The sequence below is a fragment of the Lithobates pipiens genome, unplaced genomic scaffold (assembly GCF_037356315.1).
Source record: "Lithobates pipiens isolate NorthernLeopardFrog02 unplaced genomic scaffold, aLitPip1_a1.2 Scaffold_52, whole genome shotgun sequence".
Lineage (NCBI taxonomy): Eukaryota > Metazoa > Chordata > Amphibia > Anura > Ranidae > Lithobates > Lithobates pipiens.
In genome coordinates, this window is record NW_027507875.1 from 4,166,284 (window position 1) to 4,186,745 (window position 20,462).

The following is a 20,462-nucleotide window of genomic DNA, read 5'->3' on the forward strand; positions in this document are numbered from 1 at the left end:
CGCTGTAATGTGTTGAAGATGAACGCGATGCCACGACTTCTGTATCTACTACAAGCCTTACCTATCAAAATACCCCAGACTTTCTTTCATGCGGTTCGCTCAATCTTTATCAAGTTCCTCTGGTGCGGAAAACATATGCGTATTGGTAGGGCAATGCTATTGCGACCGAAATTGCGGGGAGGTATTGGCTTCCCGGACCCTGCTCTATATTACACAGCGACGCACATGACACCGGTGGTTGACTGGTGCCGGTGTTCTGCCATATACTGTCTGGCCATGATATAGTGTCCGCGCCGTACTGCGCATGCGCAGTACGGAGCAGACGAAGCTTCGGAAAATCTCCGAAGTTGAACGGCGCCTGCGCGGTGAGTGGAGGTGGTAACCCCACCATCCAAGCGGACATAGGGTTGTGAATATTAGAGGGTCCCTCGCAGGCGAGCTTCGCTCGCCACGCTTCGGGCTCGGCCTCGCTGCGCTCGGCTCTTTTATATTCTTACTCTATGTCCACTTGGATAGTGGGGATAGAACCTGGACTCAGTGCGCAGGCGCCGTTCATGCTCGGCAATTTTCGGAATGCGCAGTACACAGCGGACACTATCCGATGGGGGACCATATGTGATAAGACACCGGCATGGGGAACTGAAGCTATGGGTCAAGGTAGAGCAGGAGATGGCGCGGGTCCCACTGGCTGGTCTGCCTTGGGCGGGGAGGCCATTGGAGCCCTGTGTGACTACTCACCCGTTAATTGGCCCCTCGCTCGCCGAGATGGATAGTTTTTTTTCACCTTTCCCACCTGACTAACTTCCCTTCTCCTATGACCCCAATTATTGGACATCCTAGATTCCCTCCGGGCCTGTCTGACCAGGCCTTTACCAGGCAAGCCCCGAAAGGGCTTCTGAGAGCAGCCCTATTTCTTGGACCCACGGGCTTGATTCCCATGGGGACCATACTGCTAGAGCAAGTACCTGTTGCATTGGATAGCTGGAGAGCTAGACAGCTAATCCATTTCCTCGGATCACTACCTAACCATTCGTTCTTCTCTAGACAATTCCACCCCTTCGAGGAACTTTGCCTGGATGATGGCCCAGTTCGTGGTTCCCTCTCTAGGTCCTACCAAATCCTGACAGACGCACAATCCTCCACGGATCCACCCTTCCTAGCTAAATGGAAAAGGGACTTACAAACTACATTCTCCAAACCACAGAAGGACAGAATACTCTTTTTCGCCCATAAGTCGTCACTCTGCAGTAAATATCAGGAGATCTCATATAAGCTGATCACACGCTGGTATCGTACACCGGTGGTGTTGGCCAAAATATTCCCCGGTCAATCTGACCGCTGCTGTCGCTGTGGACCAAATGTGGCACCATTCTCCACATTTTCTGGGAATGCCCTAAATTACAAACATTCTGGCAGCCTGTCCTGAGACTCATCCACAAGTTCACAGACATTTCCTTAGCCAATGATCCCGCAGCAGTTCTTCTCAATCTAACTCCTATGTCGAGAAAACGTTATCATAAGTCCTTACTTAAACATCTCCTCAATGCAGCTAGGGCCTGCATCCCAAGTCAGTGGAAAGAGCAATCTGCTTCAATGGTGACACAGTGGTTCGCAAGGGTAAATGATATTGAACGAATGGAAGACCTGACTGCCACAATGAGGGATAAAACGGAGGAGCATGGGAACAGATGGTTCTACTGGACCCAGTTTCGCTTTTCGGAAGAATACCTCCGCGAGACATAGTAAGCTCATGGTGATCGTTGGAGATCGCTGTTCCAAACGTTGGACAGCTGATGAGCTGGTGAGCCGAGGGCGTCTCTTGCTCCCTGGGAGGGGACCCCACACTATCCACTCTACCCACGACACCCCCTTACCCCTTCTTTTCCTTTTCTGCCATTTCCTTCCCCAATCTTCTCTTTCCCCTTCTCCCTCCTTTCAGTTCTACTATTTCCCTTCTTAACTCAAAAAAGGGAAAAGAAAATGGTATGTTCCGACCCCATTTGACTACTACACAATACTCTTCCCCTATCTATGGATATCTAAACTCTTCGAGGGTAGCAGGGCTAGTATCAATAATATTTTAAGTGGTAGAGGATCCCAACGAGATGGAGCTTTAATCTCATCTTGATATGACGGCAAAGCTGTACACGTGCTATTCTCCTCGGACTTCTTACCATTGCCTCTGATATCCATGCAATATGATCGTTTGTTTGTAACTATTTGTATCACACATTCTGTGAAGTTGCCTTTGCATTGTATGTTGCATACTACTAAATACAAAAAACAAAAAAAACAGAAGCCTATGGCACCTGGTATTCCCAGGCGGTCTCCCATCCAGGTACTAACCAGGCCTGTCACTGTTTAGCATCCGAGATCAGACGAGATTGGGCGCTTTCAGGGTGATGGGGCCGTAGGTGATCTCTTCGGGCACTCTCAACCCTCTTGACAAATGCCAAGATGGTCACCTTGGGAAACAAGTGAAAAAAAAACAGGTCAATGTCAACAACATAAAAAGAAGAATACGACACCTGGTATTCCAACGCCATCTCCTATCCAGGTACTAACTAGGCCCAACCCTTCTTAGCCTCAGAAAAGAGAAGAGATAGGGCTCTTTCAGGGTGATGCTGCTGTAAGCGACCTCTTTGGGCACTCTCAACCCTCTTGACAAATGCCAAGATGGTCACCTTGAGAAACAAGCAAAAAAAAGAAAACGAATCAACGCCAACAACATAAAAAGAAGCCTACAATAACTGGTAATCCCAGGTGGTCTCCCATCCAGGTACTAACCAGGCCCGACTCTTCTTAGCCTCCGAGATCAGACGAGATTGGGTGCTTTCAGAGTGATGTGGCCATAGGCAATCTCTTCAGGCAATCTCTTCAGGCACTCTCAACCCTCTTGACAAACACCAAGATGGTCACTTTGGGAAATAAGCGAAAAAAAAACAGGTCAACGCCAACAACATAAAAAGAAGTCTACGACACCTGGTATTCCCAGGCGGTCTCCCATCCAGGTACTAACAAGGCCCGACTCTATTAGCCTCCAACATCAAACAAGATCGGGTGCTTTCAGGGTGATGTGCCCGTAGGCAATCTCTTCAGGCACTTTCAACCCTCTTGACAAACGCCAAGATGGTCACCTTGGGAAACAATCAAAAAAATAAAAATAAGTCGGAAGCTAGAGACAATACGGCCCGAGTCCTCAATTTAATCCATGCGGCGCATGTACAGGGAAGGCCCTTGCTTATGTTGTCAACGGACGCGGAGAAGGCCTTTGACAAGGTGGCCTGGCACTTTATGCAGGCCACCCTGGAACATATAGGTCTTGGCCCCAACATGATGAGCTGGGTAATGTCGCTTTACTCCACGCCATCGGCAGCGGTACGGGTGACCGAGTGGTGCTCGGACTCTTTCCCCATCACTAATGGGACGAGGCAGGGGTGCTCTCTGTCTCCCCTAATTTTAATTCTGACACTGGAACCACTTATGTGTCACGTTCGGAATGACCCGAATATTACTGGCATATCCAAACCCTCGGCACACCACAAAATTGCGGCGTACGCTGACGATCTAATTTTTTCCGTCTCCAATCCACACATTTTGCTTCCCAAAATACTTGCATCTCTACAGCGACACGGCAGCCTATCAAACTATAAAAACAATTGCGCCAAGTCGGCTGTATTGAATATATCGGTCCCGGATGGTGAGGCCAAGAGGCTCCGCTCCTCTTTTCCATTCTACTGGGCTGAAAAATCTATACGTTAACTGGGCGTTGACATCGCAGCGGATTTAGCGCAATTGTACCTGCTTAATTTTGTCCCTCTCCTGGATAGACTGAAATCTGATTTGGGAAACTGGCATGCTTTAACACTGACCTGGTTCGGGCGCTGTAATGCATTCAAAATGATGGCCCTCCCTCGGATCTTATACATGTTCCAGACATTACCGATCCGGTTACCCCCAATTTTTTTCAGACAACTGCAGGTGCTGCTCCGGGACTTTATTTGGGCGCGCAAACTGCCCAAAGCCCGTTTGCAATTGCTTGCCATACCAAAGAACAAGGGGGGTCTGGGTCTCCCAGATCTCAGACAATACTACAGAATGACTGTGCTAGCGAGAGTCGTTGATTGGCATTGTAATGGCCCACACAAGCAGTGGGTGGAGATGGAGATTGAGGATGGATCCATTCCCCTATTGACCTCCCCGTGGCTTCTGTCCTCCCTACCAAAAGACCTCAGAGGTCACCCCGTAGTGGGAGCTACGTTGGCTGTTGTGCGGAGGTTGTTCCGCTGTACACACATTGCTCCCCTGCCATCACCAATGACTCCGGTTATAGCTAATCCAGACTTCCCACCGGGATTTACCAACAAGAAACTGCGACAGTTGACAGTGGTGGGGAAACAGCGTCTGGGAGAGGTGTGGCCCACGGGAGGGCTCCCGACCACGCAAACTGTCGCCGAGCTTTCTGACCCTCCGCTTGACTTGTTTAGTGCTTATCAACTTTGTCACTTTCTTCTGGCCATACAAAGGGCCCCCTACACTCCTAGAGACCTGACACCCTATGAATCCATCTGTCCCAAAAGGGAACCTGTGCGACACACCCTCTCCCTCCTGTACAACCTATTGAGTAGTCAGGAGGAGGAGTCGACCCCCACCATTTATCCACAAATGGGAGAGGGACTTAGGCATCACATTTACCCCACAACAGATAGGGAAGATCCTGACCTTAGTACATAAAGCTTCCATCGCAAACCAATATCAAGATACAAGATAGTCTCACGCTGGTATAGAGTCCCATACCTTCTGAATAAAATGGATAGATCGATCCCGGATGTTTGTTGGAGGTGAAATTCAGATATGGGGACCATGGGACACCTTTTCTGGGCATGCCCGACCTTGAGGAACTTTTGGGTTCCCAGTAGCGTGCCTTCTACACTTGACCGAACAGCCTGTTCGAAAATACAAAAAAACCCTCACGATGCAACTCCTGAATGCCGCCCGGGCCTGCATTCCCGCACTGTGGAGGCAGCCTCAGCCCCCATCCAAGGTGCTGTGGTATTCCAAAGTCAATCATATTCTCCGGATGGAAGAATTGACCGCCACCCTTCACAACACTGAAGAGGCATTTAGTGTTACATGGAGGCCCTGGAGGTATTTTACTGGTACTCGAGACTACATTCGGGAGGTGAGCAGTGCCTCCGTCCCAGAAAACGACTGAACATCTAACGTTTACCTACGTAGGCCATGTCTGCCCTGGGTGGCATTCCCCCCCTCCCTTTTTGTCTTTATTTTTCTTTTTTTCCCCGTCGCCATCCCCCCACCTCCTCTCTCTCCGTCTTTGCACTCTCTTCTTCCCCCGTCCTCCCTTTTGACTATGCCTTGTCTCCTTACTAGCCTTCGGGACCCAGAAGAACCCCAGGGTTCTGGACATGACCGGCTCATATTTTACTCTGGTTCACGTAGGTCATGATAAGCTGGCTCGCTGTGGTCCCAGTTGTTCTCCATAATTACATTTGTCCGAACGGAGCTGCACTAGTTATACTGTACTACATGTCGGAGGTGGGGTTTCTCTATTTTCTGCATGAAACTGTAGGACTCCCCTCTGAGAACCCAGAGTTATTTGGCTGCCTATTTTTTGTTAGCATGTAATTGTGACCCTGGGTCATGCTGTATGGTTGACTGTTATATTTATGTTGTTCTACTTAATAAAAGAATAATAAAAATAAAAAAATAAGTCAATGCCAACAACTTAAAACTAAAGCCTATGGCATCGAGAAATCCCAGGCGGTCTCCCATCCAGGTACTAACCATGCCCCAACCCTGCTTAGCCTCTGAGATCAAATGCACGCTTAACCCTCTTGACAAACGCCAAGATGGTCACCTTGGGAAACAAACAAAAAAAACAAGTCAACGCCAACAACATAAAAAGAAGCCTGCGGCATCTGGAAAACCCAGGAGGTCTCTCATCCAGGTACAAACCAGGCCCAACCCTGCTTAGCCTCTGAGACCAAACGAGATTGGGCGCTTTCAGGGTGTTGTGCCCGTAGGCAATTTCTTTGTGCCCTCTCAACCCTCTTGACAAATGCCAAGATGGTCACCTTGGGAAACAAGGGAAAAAAAACAGGTCAAAGCCAACAACATAAAAAGAATCCTACGGCATCCGGAATTCCCAGGCGATCTCCCAATCAAGACACTAACCAGGCCAGATCCTTCTATGTCACCTGGTCTTCCCAGGCAGTCTCCCATCCAGGTACTAACCAGGCCTAATGCTGCTAAGCCTCTGATATCAGACGAGATCGGGTGCTTTTAGGGTGATGTGGCCGTAAGCGTTCTCTTCAAGACATGCCCAACCCTCTTGACAAACGCCAAGATGGTCGCCTTGAGAAACAAGCGAAAAAAAACAGTTCAAAGCCAACAACAAAAAAAGAAGCCTATGGCACCTGGTATTTCCAGGCAGTCTCCCATCCAGGTACTAACCAGGCCCGACACTGTTTAGCCTCTGAGATCAGATGAGATTGGGCGCTTTCAGGGTGATGGGGCCGTAGATGATCTCTTTGGGCACTCTCAACCCTCTTGTTAAACGCCAAGATGGTCACCTTGGGAAACAAGTGAAAATAAACAGGTAAACGCCAACAACATAAAAAGAAGCCTACGGCACCTGGTATTCACAGATGGTCTCCCATACAGGTATTAACCAGGCCGTACACTGCTAGGCCTCCGAGATCAGATGAGATTGTGCGCTTTCAGGGTGATGTGGCCATAGGTGTTCTATTTAGACACTCTCAACCCTCTTGACAAATACCAAGATGGTTATCTTGGGAAACAAGTGAAAAAAAAAGCTCAACGCCAACAACATAGACCCTGGCGGTCTCCCATCTGACCCAGACCCTGCTTAGCCTCTGAGATCGGGCGCTTTCAGGGTGATGTGACCTCAGGCGAACGCTTTGGGACATACTCAAAACTCTTGACTGATGCTAAAATGGTCACCTTGGGAAACAAGCGAAAGAAAAACAGGTCAAAGCCAACAATATAAAAAGATTCCTACGGCACCTTTAATTAGGTACTATCCAGGCCGGACCCTGCTTAGCCTCTGAGATCAGATGAGATTGGGCGCTTTCAGGGGGATGTGGCCGTAGGAGATTTCTTTGGGCTCTCTCAGCCCTCTTGACAAATGCCAAGATGATCACCTTGGGAAACAAGCGGAAAAAAAAACCCATGTCAACGCCAACAACATAAAAAGAATCCTACTGCACCTGGTATTCCCAGTTGGTCTCCCATCCAGTTACTAATCAGGCCCGACAATGCTTAGCCTCCGAGATCAGACAAGATCAGGCACTTTCAAGGTGATGGGGCCATAGGCGATCTCTTCGGGCACTCTCAACCATCTTGACAAACGCCAACATGGTCATCTTGGGAAACAAGCGAAAAAAAACCTGTCATTGCCAACATTGGAGGCTAAGCAGGGTTGGGCAATCAGTTTCCTTGCCTGAAATAGGCATCTCAGAACTGCCATCTGGCTACTTCCCGGGTTTCCAACTCCTTCAACTAATCCCAGGAGACAATACTTCGCCCCCATCCTGGTGGAGGTTCCAACCACCCGATCAATGGTTCCTGTCACCTCTGTCCAGTAGCGGATCAACATCGGGCATCTCCAAAACATGTGCATCATGTCTCCCCCCATGTTCCCGCACCGGGGGCAACTTGCGTCCGGCCGTTCAGCCAAACTGAAAAAGTTTACGAGGAGCATAATAGGTTCTATATAATAAGAACAGATGTGACATCCTGTGTGAGGAGAGCCACAATTCACCACAGGCAGGATTCCTGTGGCCAATTATAGCTCAGGGGGGTTTAGTACACACCCCACACTATATAAGGCCGCCAGCACGGCGGCCTTGTATAGTGTGTTGCGGTGGTCAGGGAAAGAGGACGATAGGCAGGGAACCTAGCACTGAGAGGCTAGTTTAAAGACAAATACAAAGATGTTAGTGTATATAGAGAGGTTAGTGTATAGAGAGAGTCGAGTGTATACAGAAAGGACAGTGCATATAGAGAAGCTAGTGTATACAGAAAGGGTATACATGAAAGCTGACATTCTATACAGAAGACTGGGTAGTGTATACAGAGAGTCTAGTGGGTACAGAAGACAGGCTGGTGTATTCTAGCTAGTTTTTACAGTCTAGTGTATACAGAAGACAGGCTGTGGTATACAGAGAGTTTAGTGTATTCAGAGAGTCTAGTGTATACAGTCGGCGAGTGTATACATAAGACTGGCTAGTTTACACAGTGTTTACAGAGATGCAAGGGTGTACAGAGAAGCTGGTATATATAGAAGACTACAGCATACAGAAGAAAGGCTAGTTAATACACAATACAGAAGACTCGTGTATGTAGATAGGCTTGAGTATACAGAGATGCTAGAGTAAACAGTGAGGCTGGGGTACACAGAGAGGCTAATTTAAAGAGAGGCTAGTATATACAAAGATGTTAGTGTATATAGAGAGGTTAATGTATAGAGAGGGTCGAGAGTATACAGAAAGGACAGTGCATATAGAGAAACTAGTGTATACAGAAGACAGGCTTGGGTATACATCAAAGCTGACAGTGTATACAGAAGACTGGGTAGTGCATACAGAGAGTCTATTGGGTAAAGAAGACAGGCTGGTGTATTCTAGCTAGTTTTTACAGTCTAATGTATACAGAAGACAGGCTGTGGTATACTGAGGGTTTAGTGTATTCAGAGAGTCTAGTGCACAGAGATGCAAGGGTGTACAGAGAAGCGAGAAGCTAGTATATATAAGGCTAGTGAATACAGGCTAGAGAATGCAGATAGGCTTGAGTATACAGAGATGCTAGAGTAAACAATGAGGCTGGGGTACACAGAGAGGCTAATTTAAAGAGAGGCTAGTATATACAAAGATGTTAGTGTATATAGAGAGGTTAGTGTATAGAGAGAGTCGAGTGTATACAGATAGGACAGTGCATATAGAGAGACTAGTGTATACAGAAGACAGGCTTGGTTATACATCCAAGCTGACAGTGTATACAGAAGACTGGGTAGTGTATACAGAGATTGTAGTGGGTACAGAAGACAGGCTGGTGTATTCTAGCTAGTGTTTACAGTCTAGTGTATACAGAAGACAGGCTGTGGTATACAGAGGGTTTAGTGTATTACAGAGATGCAAGGGTGTACAGAGAAGCTAGTATATATAAAAGACTACAGCATACAGAAGAAAGGCTAGTGAATACAGAATAAAGGCTGGCTTCTACGGAGAGGCTACCACTACGGAGTTGCAGAACACTATCTAGGGCATATAGAGAGGCTAGATTATACAGAGAGGCTAGTGCATAGAGTGAAGCTATTGTATATAGAAGCCTGGTTAGTGTATACAGAGAAGCTAGACAAGTTTTTACAGAAGACAGTTTGGGGTATACAGAGATGCTAGTTTATACAGAGAGACTAATGTATACAGAAGACGGGCTAGTGTATTCAGAACATAGGCTAGTGTATATCGAAGACAGGCTATTGTATGCAGAAGACCGGCTAGTGTAAACATGCTGGTGTATATAGAGAGGTTAGTGAATTTAGAGGGTAGGCTAAGTGATAACAGAAGACAATCTGGGCTATACATAGACATTTCATCATTTCATCTAGCTCACATCTCTAATGGAGTTTGTCTCATTGCCATGTTAAGCCTTTTCATTCTTATGCTAAATATAGATCGCTACACGATTTTAATCATCCACATCAAGCATGCAATAAAACTATCATACATCAAAATAAACCATGTACTCTTTTGCTCTATTTTGCATATTTGTACCGGGACTGTGAGTATGTGACAGTCCTGACACACCACCCTGACTTATTTTTCTTTATTTCTTATTAGAAATGGAGAGTACTATCTCAAAATCTCTATTCACTTCTACCGCTAATTGTACCTTAATGCAAAATGTTCACAAAACCATCCATTTGCTACCAGACATGCTGCACATACTAAGAGTAATGTAACTATCGCTCTCTAACGATGTAAACAGTTTTATTGCTTTTCTGACATTGACCGAGTATCTCTGACATTAACTGAGTATCTCTCTGCACTATGATCTTAATAATAATAATAATAATAATAGGATTGTGTAATGCAAAGATCAACTAGTCAATCAATAAGCTTTCTCATTGGTACCGGCATATCCTTTAAATTTAGACTAACTCAACTATTTCTCGGCCATTTTCAAGCTAAGCTTTCAATCTCTTACCTTTGAACAGCGATACTTCCTCCCTACAATATTAAGCCATTTAAATGTCCTATTGGTCGCCTATATTATACAACTCTCTGAAAAGCCTATATGTAGAGAATAAAACTAGTCTTACATCTTAATAAAACAGTTTTATTGCTCAGCCAGTATCAGCTGTCATGACAAATAAACGTTTCCACTGTTTGACTCTATTTTCTGTATTACTTCTTTTTCTCCACCTTATCTGTCACAGTTAAAACTCAGTGACAACACTCAATTTAACGTTTCATTAATCAGGGGCGAGGAGACAGGATGCTATTCTCTCTCTTCACTCACCCCCTTGATCATCCTACATGTATGGAGAGGTTGACGGGGCTCGGAGAGGAGGCGGAGTCGGAAGAGAGGCTTCAGGTATGCTCTAAACCACTTTTCTTTTCCCTTCTTTTTCTCACTTAACTACTTTCTAATACTTTATGACTTGAATAGTTATGGCTGCCTACGGGCAGATGGTTGATATGTTGAGTGCCAGGTGACGGGTGAGGAATGGAGGACTTGGGTGGCCCAAAAAACCTGACTTGAACAGGGAAATGGCACTTTGGTGCCGCTATTATGCAGGACTGCCCCCCTCCCCCCAGCACGCGGTCGTCTAGGAAGCCGTCGGCCCCACGTGAGTTACCTTGAACGTTAAAGCTGACCAAGCGTATCACGCGTGAGAACCCCTTACAAGAGGACAGACCAGTCCTATACTGCACGAACTTGACTGCGGACTGGGATTACTCAGCCCAACAATCAGTTGACCTACCGTGCTGACCCGTCACCTGGTAAATACTCTCTTAATAACCTGATCAGTACGAAGTTAGTTTATGACTGTTGACTATTCATGTTCTTGTTCCCACTACAAGTGAAAAACGAAAGAGGAACGACTGGAGAATTACGTATCAGCATTACCTGCAGCAAATGTTTATCCTCTCTGTTTATTTTCATTTTTTTTTCATTCTTTTACTGTATATCAAGCTGTAATACCCTATCTCCTATAAATAAAGATTGTTTAAAAAAAAAACACAGTGACAAAACATTTCTTTTTACCGCAGCAAAATGTGAGAAAAGCAGTGTAACCCGTCTTTCTGCCATGTGCAACCATCTCTCGCTACCTCTATGCAATAGGATTCTCTTTCCAGTGGAAACGGAAAACAGTCAGTGTAAGCCGTCTTCGTGCGTAACAAAATTAATGGAACGATTTACACTTTGGAATTTGCAAGCTACGTCAATTTACTCTTAAATAATGTACCTTTGCATTTATCCCTTGACTTTGCAACTATCCCTTGATCCATTTTGTGTATTCACTATATCTCGACCTATACATACTGCCTCAAAATTTTCCTAATTTGTTTTGCTATACTTATTATTATTATTTTATAGAGCTTACTATCTCTAAATCATTGTAACAAGTTATAATGTCTACAGCTAATTTTACGTTAAAGCAAAAGTCACACAAAACCATCTTTTTAAAACCTTTTACACACTGCACATTAAGATTATGCAATTGGATTCTCTTTCTGACTCTATTTTGTGTATTACTTCTTCTCCACATTAACTGTCACACTGATAACCATTTGTAACACATAACACTTGCAACACATTTTTTAACAGCGGCAAAATGTGAGAAAAGCAGTGGGACGGTTTACTTGATTGAGAAGTGGTTGCAGTAGCAAAGCATAGCAACACAGTTTGATTACATTAATAACACATAATGCAACTATTTTACATTCATTTTACATTCACATCATGCATACATCCTAATGTAAGCTGTCTATCACTATTAATGTTCATGGTTACTGATACATTATGCCGATGACCAGTGCTAACGGAAAACAGTCAGTGTAAGCCGTCTTCGTGCGTAACATAATTAATGGAACGATTTACACGTTGGAATTTTCAAGCTACGTCAATTTACTCTTAAATACCCTTTAGCTGCTTAGCTCACACTTTGCTGTATGTAGCCGCGTTTACATGTAAATAACCAATGGGGATTGACATTTCATGTCCATCTCACATCTCTAATGCAATGTCATACTTTGCCAGTTATTATACTTTACTATAAGTATGTCTCTTTGCCATGTCATACTTTGCCAGTTATTATACTTTCTCATCCGATAGAAACCTAGGCGTTGCTGATATTTCATGATTACAGCAATCATCTCATCTAATTGCTATTCCGACATTCTGCCTTGGTATTTCTTTGCAACGCTCTATTGAACAATGTAAAGGTAAGCTAGATATTTTGTGTATTTCCACTTAAACTCGACCTGTATATACTGTCTCAATATTATCCTTTCTAATTTTGCTAAATTAGATTATAGAGTTTGCTATGTCTAAATCCAGGTTACCTACTCACCTTTATTACGTATACTGCTAATTTTAGGATAATACAAAACCATCTTATTGCTTCTTAACACGCTGCACATATTAAGAGTAATGCAAAGCTACCGTGAACAGTTTAATTGCTCGTCTCACATTTAGCTGGTATCTCTCTGCTATAGGAAACTGAATTTGTGCTAGAACGATCACTCATCTAATATCAGTCCACTCAGTGCTACCGGGATAACTTTTACATTTAGAGTAATGAAATGATTTATCTGTCATTTTGGAGCTACTGCAACTAACGCTTCCGATCTAATTTCGACTGCAATACTTAATCTCAGCTATTGCAGAATATTTAGCTGCTTAGCTCACACTTTGCTGTACGTAGCCGTGGCGATTGGCATTTCAACTCTAATTCATATTCACATTTCTAATGCAGTTTGTCTTTTTGCCATGTCATCCTCTGTTAGTTATTATGCTTTCTCATCCTTGTGCTCCAATATTGGGGTATATTCACTACATGATTAAAGACACGTAATGAGCTTGATTGTTAAAAACCTACACACATTGTTGCTGTTATTTCGTGTATTTCCACTTAAACCCGTTATAGTTATTTTGCTATATTTATTACTAGTATAAACAGATTACTATCTCTAAATCCTGGTAAACCAGCTCACACTAAACCATCTAATTTCTACCTTACACGCAGCACATATTAACATATTAACATTTAGCCGGTATAGTGAAATAGTAAACGAAATGTGCAGATCACTCATCTAATATCGTCTTTTCAGTGCTGCCGGAACATATGTTAAACTTAGAGTAATGCAACGATTTCTCAGTTTTATGAAGCTACTGCAACTAACGCTTTGAATCTCTTTCCTGATAAATTACGCTCTGCAATATTAAGCCATGTAAATTGTCCTATTGGTCTGCTAACAATGCTATGTATAATAATACAAATCTTTTAAAAGCAATATCGTCACACTGCAATACTTACACTCTGCATAATATATATGAATAATGCGAATAATGCAAATAATAAAGTCGTCTAAAACTCGGCTATAAGTAGAGAATAAAACTATCTTACATCAAAATAAACCATGTACTGCCAAACCAATAACGGCCAATTACTTAACATCTATCAGTCAATGACTTAACAAAATAAACTTAGCACTCTTTTGCCCTATTTTGAATAGTTGTAGTTCTCCACATTAACTGTCACATTGATATCACCACTGACAACACACCACTTTTTAACAGCACCAAAATATGAAAAAAGCACTTTACATGTTTCAGAAGTAGTTGCATTAGCAAAAAATAAAGTCCTGTCTTCTTTACACGCTAGCTTTTCTGTATACATTAATCTCTCTGTGTACACCAGCCACTCAATATAGACTAGCCTCTCTGTCTTCTGTATACACGTGCCCGTAATCTATATACACTAGCCTGCCTTCTTTTTACAATAAAAAGTGTCCCAGCCTCTCTGCATACAGTAGCCTCACTGAATTCCCCAGACTGTCTTCTGTATACACAAGCCTATCTGTAAAAAAAAATAGCCGGTCTTCTGCATACTCTAGCCTCTCTGTGTAACACAGTCTCTGGATTCCCTAGCCTACATCTCTGCATACCCAGGACCTTCCTCTGTATAAGCTAGCCTATCTGTATACACTAGCCTGTCTTTTGTACAAATTAGCTTCTCTGTAGCCGGTCTTCTGTATACACGAGCCTCACTGTCTACTCTTGGTTGTCTTTTGTATACACTAGCATCTCTTTATACATTAGCTCTCTGTATACCAAAGCCTCTCTGTATACACTAGTTCACCGGTATACACTAGCAAGTCTGCATACACTAGCCTCTCTTTGTAACTCAACTTCTCTCTCTGTATACCTTAGCCTCCATCTCTGCATACCCAGGACGTTCTTCTCTATAATCTAGTAACTATCTGTGTAACCCAGCCTCACTCTCTCTCTGTATACCCAGGACGTTCTTTTGTATAATCTAGCCTATCTGTATAAACTAGCCTGTCTTTTGTACACATTAGCCTCTCTATATAAACTAGCCGGTCCTCTGTATACACTAGTCCGTCTGTATACATTAGCAAGTCTGTGTAACCAAGCCTCTCTCTCTGCATACCCTAGCTGCTCTTTATACATTAGCTCTCTGTATACCCAAGCCTCTCTATACACTAGTCCGTCTGTATACACTAGCAAGTCTGCATACACCAGCCTCTCTGTGTAACCCAGCCTCTCTCTCTGCATACCCAAGATGTTCTTCTCTATAATCTAGCCTATTTGTATACACTAGCCTGTCTTTTGCACACATTAGCCTCCCTATATAAACTAGCCGGTCTTCTGTATACACTAGTCCGTCTGTATACACTAGCAAGTATGCATACTCTAGCCTCTCTCTCTGTATACCCTAGCCTCCATCTCTGCATACCCAGGACGTTCTTCTGTATAATCTAGCTTATCTGTATACACTAGTGTATACAGACAGACTAGTGTATACAGAGGACCGACTAATGTGTACAAAAGACAGGCTAATGTATACAGATAGGCTAGATTATACAGAAGAACGTCCTGGGTATGCAGAGCGCTCAGCTTCAAGGTATGGCCAACGTGAGTAATATGAGGGACACTCCTCACCCCTGCCCCCACCTACCAGATCTGAGTTTCATCCCCTTGCCCTCTCTGCCCCGGTCATCTGGTGGCAGTTTTATGCACTCCCTGGCCCCCACCCATTCATAATCCTTACCGACCTTTCTTTCCGCTGCTCACAGGAACACACTGGATGACTTGTCTAATTAACCAACTTGTACAAGACACCGCTATCCTCCTGTCTGACACCGGTCCCCCTTGGAGGCTTTACCCATCACTGTTTGGGTGCTCCCTGCCTCTCCCTGGATGCTCCACATATACCACAACGACATTGTCAGAGGGGCACCACTTGACAGGACACGGGGCTTTCATTCCGGTGGCATCTCCCATTGGAGGAAGGGATGATGGCCCCAACCCCTTGGCAGCAGGTTCTTTCATGTACAGACCAGGGCGGCTCATCTTCCCTTCTGGAGTCTTGACCTTAGATGGGGGAGTTGCACTTTGGGGGGTCTGAGTGATACCTAATGCGCTGTACTGGAAGGGCTTGACATTCCCGCATATGTGTCCCCTCCCCCTGGAGGCGCCCCTTGTCCCCCCCTCTGGCTCCCACCTACTCTTTGCCGACATTGCCTTCTGCAGCTTTCGGGGACCCTGGATGACTTATTTATTGAGCCTATTGGTACGAGACACTCCTTCCTTCAGGGTGACTCTGGACCCCCCTGGAGGATTTACCCCTTACTGTTTGGGCGGTCCCAGCCTCCCTCTGGATGCTCTACACAGCCCCCGATGGCGATGCAGGAGAGACACTAATTGGCGGGCCCCAGGACTGCTGCTCGGGTGAAGTCTCCCATTGGATGGAGGGATGGTGGCCCCAGCCCCTTGCCTGCCGGATTTTCCATGCACCGACCAGGGCTGCTCCTCTTTCATCTTGATGTGGTGACCATGGAGGGGAGGAGTTGAAATTTATGGGGTCCGGGTGTTTGCTGGTGGGAGTGCGCTAAAGGACTTGACATTTCTGCATGTTTGTCCCCTCTCCCCTGTTTCCCCCCTCCCTTCCCCCCCTTCCCACCCTTCCCTTCCCTCCTTTCCCTCCCCCTTTCCCCCTTCCACTCCCCCTTTCCCCCCTTCCCTGCCCCTTTTCCCCCCGGGGCGTGGACGGGGGAGAGGGGGTAAGGAGAGGACAATCTGCCAAAGGGAGAAATGCATTTGTTCGGGGACTGCATGTACTTTAGGGGTATGGGACGGGGGGTGGTGGATCCCATTCTGTGATGCCTTTTCTGTTGTGACGGGCTCCCTCGTGCATGCCTATGTTTAGGGCGAGCCGAGGAGACCCCTCAGTGCTGACAGTTATATGCTCTACCTCCGTTTTGGTTATACTATTGTTTTTTGTTTCTTTGATGTTACTGATTGTCTTTTATTTGCATACCGGTATCAGACGTGACATTTACCACTGCCGGGACTGGGGGGACTAGGATTCGGGGGCTCCCTCTCCGACCTGTCTACCCAATAACCCAAGTAGGACAGCGCTTTAAACCCAGTGTACATCTGGTAAGCGCTATAGCATAATTGTGCTGTTTTAGTATACCCTTCCTGTACTGTTGAGTGCGGACAACCCTTAATTTCCCTCTCCCCCTGGGTTTAAGGTGCCCGGCCTCTTTTTCCCTTTACCTTTCCTTCCATTTGCCCTTCCTTTCTCCCCCTTAGTTCCTGCCATGCATTACCTACCCAAAACCTACCTTGGTTCAACTTTCTTTGCTTTTCTCTGACGTCCCCCTCCCCCTCCCCGAGGAGCGATTGGAGACTCAGTCAAGGTCACCTCTCTAAACGTTAAGGGACTGAACTCCCCTGAAAAACGGTGGATCCTCCTGTGAAAACTGAACACATCCTGTACTGATGTGGCCTTTATACAAGAAACACATTTTAAAAATACTAGCCTCCCCTTTCTATGGTCGAGATCCTTCCCTAAGGTCTACCACTCTACTAACCCCTCCTCTCCATTCTGATCTCTAGCAGGCTCCCCTGGGTTCTCCAGGATTCTCTGGTGGACCCTGGGGGCCAATATCTTTTTCTTAGGGGCCACATTGGAGAGCGCCTTTTTACATTTGCCACTGTGTACGCTCCCAATGATCACCAAGACACGTTCCTCAGAACTACCCTGCACAGATTATGTGACTTTCGGGAGGGCCAATTGATATTAGGTGGGGACTTTAATGTCCCCTTTCGCCATCGGTTGACACTTCTGCCTCTTGCTCCTCGCTTCCTACCCCTCACCTAGGTCTCTATTCTGGCACCTTAATGAGAGCCTCCTCCAGATACCGGAAGTTTTAGCAGATGTGACCAGGGAATTGGACCTTTATTTCCAAGAAAACTAAAGCAGGACTGTGACCCGGGGATCATTTGGGAGGCTCACAAGTCAGTACTCCGCAGGGTACTTATCAGGCACGGGGCGCGCATTAAACGAACACGGAAGGAACAGCTTGCTAATCTGTTTCGTGAACTTGCCTCTGTGGAAGCGAAACATAAACATACCCCCTTACGGACCTTAGAGATTGAATTGGGGACACTCCATACCCATATTGGACAACATAGACAGATATGTAACCGGTTCTGGTCTACCAACCCTCTCATCGGAATCACGGGAGTACTTGGAGGACCCGATCACACTGGAAGAAGTCCAGACGGCCGTGGGACCTCCGAAGGTGGGTAAGGCTCCGGGCCCTGACGGATATACCTCACAATACTTTAAGACCTTCCTCCCTATTCTCGGTCCGCGCTTGGTGAATTTATTTAATACTCTGAGCTCAAATGGGGATTTTCCTGAGGATACCCTTAGAGCCCACATCTCGTTGATACCTAAGGAGGGCAAAGACCCGGGCCTATGTGGGAGCTACAGACCCATTTCCCTCCAAAATTCGGTCCTAAAACTATTCTCTAACTCCTCGCCACGTGACTGGCACATCACTTGTAGTCCCTTATACATATTGACCAGTTAGGTTTTATTCCCACCAGGGAAGATAGGGACAACACCACTAAGGTGCTTACCCTGATCCGTAAAGCAAAGTCATCTGGGACCCCTTGTCTTTTCATGAGTACTGATGCCGAGAAGGCTTTTGATCGGGTCAAATGGACATTAATGTTCTCGGTCCTTCGCCATATAGGTCTGAGTGAACGGATGCTGGCATGGATAAGTAAGATATACTCACGTACTTACATTCCACCGGACATCGCGCGTACGTTTATGTTGAACTTCCCCCCACCCCTTGTCACTAAGATCCGCAGTTTGCTTCACGGGTGGCATTCTGGCCTCCATTCCTGGTTCAGCAGATGCAATCTCATTAAAATGAACATACTCCCTAAATTTACTTATCTTTTCCAAGCTCTCCCGATCCAGATTCCAGTCCTGTTTTTTAAGCAAGCTCAATCCTTGCTCACTCAATTTAACTGGGCCCACAAAAATCCCAGACTTAAGCGGTCACAGCTGACATTGTCTAAACAACAGGGAGGGTTGGTTCTCCCTAACTTGCGACGCTACTACCTGGCCTCCCATCTGGGGCGTGTATTGGACTGGAATCGAAACAAACATTCTAAGCTCACTCCCGAATTCCGCTAAGAAGCGCCATGTGGTGCTATAAGTATTTACCCACAGAATTTATGTCATATCCCACTATAGGGGCTTAGTTGAAAGTCAGTCACCTGATCGCTACCCAAAACACACTCACGTCTTTGACTTCCCCCCTATTCCCTATACGTGGCCATCCAACCTTTGAACTGGGGACCCACTTAGAAATTCCAACCTAGACAATGCGTCTAAATTCGTCATTGATGGAAAATGGCCTTCTTTCTCAACCCTAACAGATCCGACAGGGCTTTTCCAACTGCCTTTTTGGAGAGCGGCGCAACGACATAATTTTCTCCATTCCATCCCCAATCCTCAAACGTTCGCCCGCCCTCAGACGGAGTTTGAGACTCTATGCAGGAGCAAAGGCCCTTTGGTCCACATTCTCTCTCAAACAGATTACCCACACTTAACCTGTCTGTCCAACTGGGAAAAGGACCTTAATTGCTAATTTTCCCCAGCACAGAGACAACGCATTATCACTTTGGCTCTCAAAATGTCGCTGTGCACGAAGATACAGGAGACGAATTTTAAACTTCTCACCAGGTGGTATTTGACACCATCAAAGCTGCAGAAATGTTTCTCCTCTTCCTCGAACATATGCTGGAGGTGTGGAGAATAAGAGGGCACGTTGCTGCACATTTTTTGGTCCTGCCTCAGCTTGGTGGACTTCTGGACAGAGATCCGATGCATAACACAAAAATTCACAGACTTCTCCATCCAGGAAGAGGCTGCATTCTTTCTCTTGCACCATTCACAGATTCCCATTAAGAAGTACAAAAAAATCTATTTTACGGCATGTGATAAATGCGGCGAAATCCTGCATCCCTCTCTATTGGAAAAAATGTTCCCCCCTTTCATTACTCACTGGCTTAGGAAAATAGAGGACATTAAAAAAATGGAGGACTTGATCCTCACATCACAAGGTAAACAAGAATTTTTTAAACAAACCTGAGACATCTGGATTACCTTTATATTCTCGCTGGAAGGATGTCGCCTGCTATCGCCTTAGTGCTCTGAGCTTTCCTTGACTGGCCCCTTGGACAGTGGCTGCCATCGTGTCTCGTCCCCTCTTCTCCTTTTCTGATCTTTCAACCCTTCTCTTTTCGGCCTTCCTCCCCTATCTCTCACCCCCTCCACCCCCTCTCTCTTTTGGAAAGAGTGGAAAATTGGGAATGACGGCCCCACACCCCCCTCTGGATGGATTATGCCGGAGGGACCTGGGGTTTGTGTGACCCTGGATCTTGGTACAGTACTTTATCCGTGCCTCGAATCATTGTGATTGATGGAAGGCAGACTCACAGTTGCGAATATACCTGTATCAAGTATTGTTCAGCTGCTTTTTGCTCTGTATTTCTCTGTTGCATTATGTACTCGGGGGACCATCTTCTCCTATTTGGAGAAAAAATTATATTTGAAAAAAAAAGAAGCCTACGACACCTGGTATTCCCAGGCGGTCTCCCATCCAGGCATTAACCAGGCCCGACCCTGCTTAGCCTCCAAGATCAGATGAGATGGAACAGATTCAGGGTGATGTGGCCGTAGCCAATATCTTCAGGCACTCTCAACTCGCTTGACAAACACCAAGATGGTCACCTTGGAAACAAGCGGAAAAAAAATAGGTCAATGGCCACAACATAAAAAGAAGCCTATGGTA

The 20,462-nt window shown here is 45.6% G+C and overlaps 4 pseudogenes; all 4 read right to left on the minus strand.

Moving 5' to 3' along the window:
* Nucleotides 1-2,297: 2,297 nt before the first annotated feature.
* On the minus strand, nucleotides 2,298-2,416 carry LOC143957359 (5S ribosomal RNA; annotated as a pseudogene).
* Nucleotides 2,417-2,738: 322 nt separating this feature from the next.
* On the minus strand, nucleotides 2,739-2,857 carry LOC143957348 (5S ribosomal RNA; annotated as a pseudogene).
* Nucleotides 2,858-6,425: 3,568 nt separating this feature from the next.
* LOC143957568 (5S ribosomal RNA) lies at nucleotides 6,426-6,544 on the minus strand (annotated as a pseudogene).
* Nucleotides 6,545-20,233: 13,689 nt separating this feature from the next.
* LOC143957515 (5S ribosomal RNA) lies at nucleotides 20,234-20,352 on the minus strand (annotated as a pseudogene).
* Nucleotides 20,353-20,462: the final 110 nt, after the last annotated feature.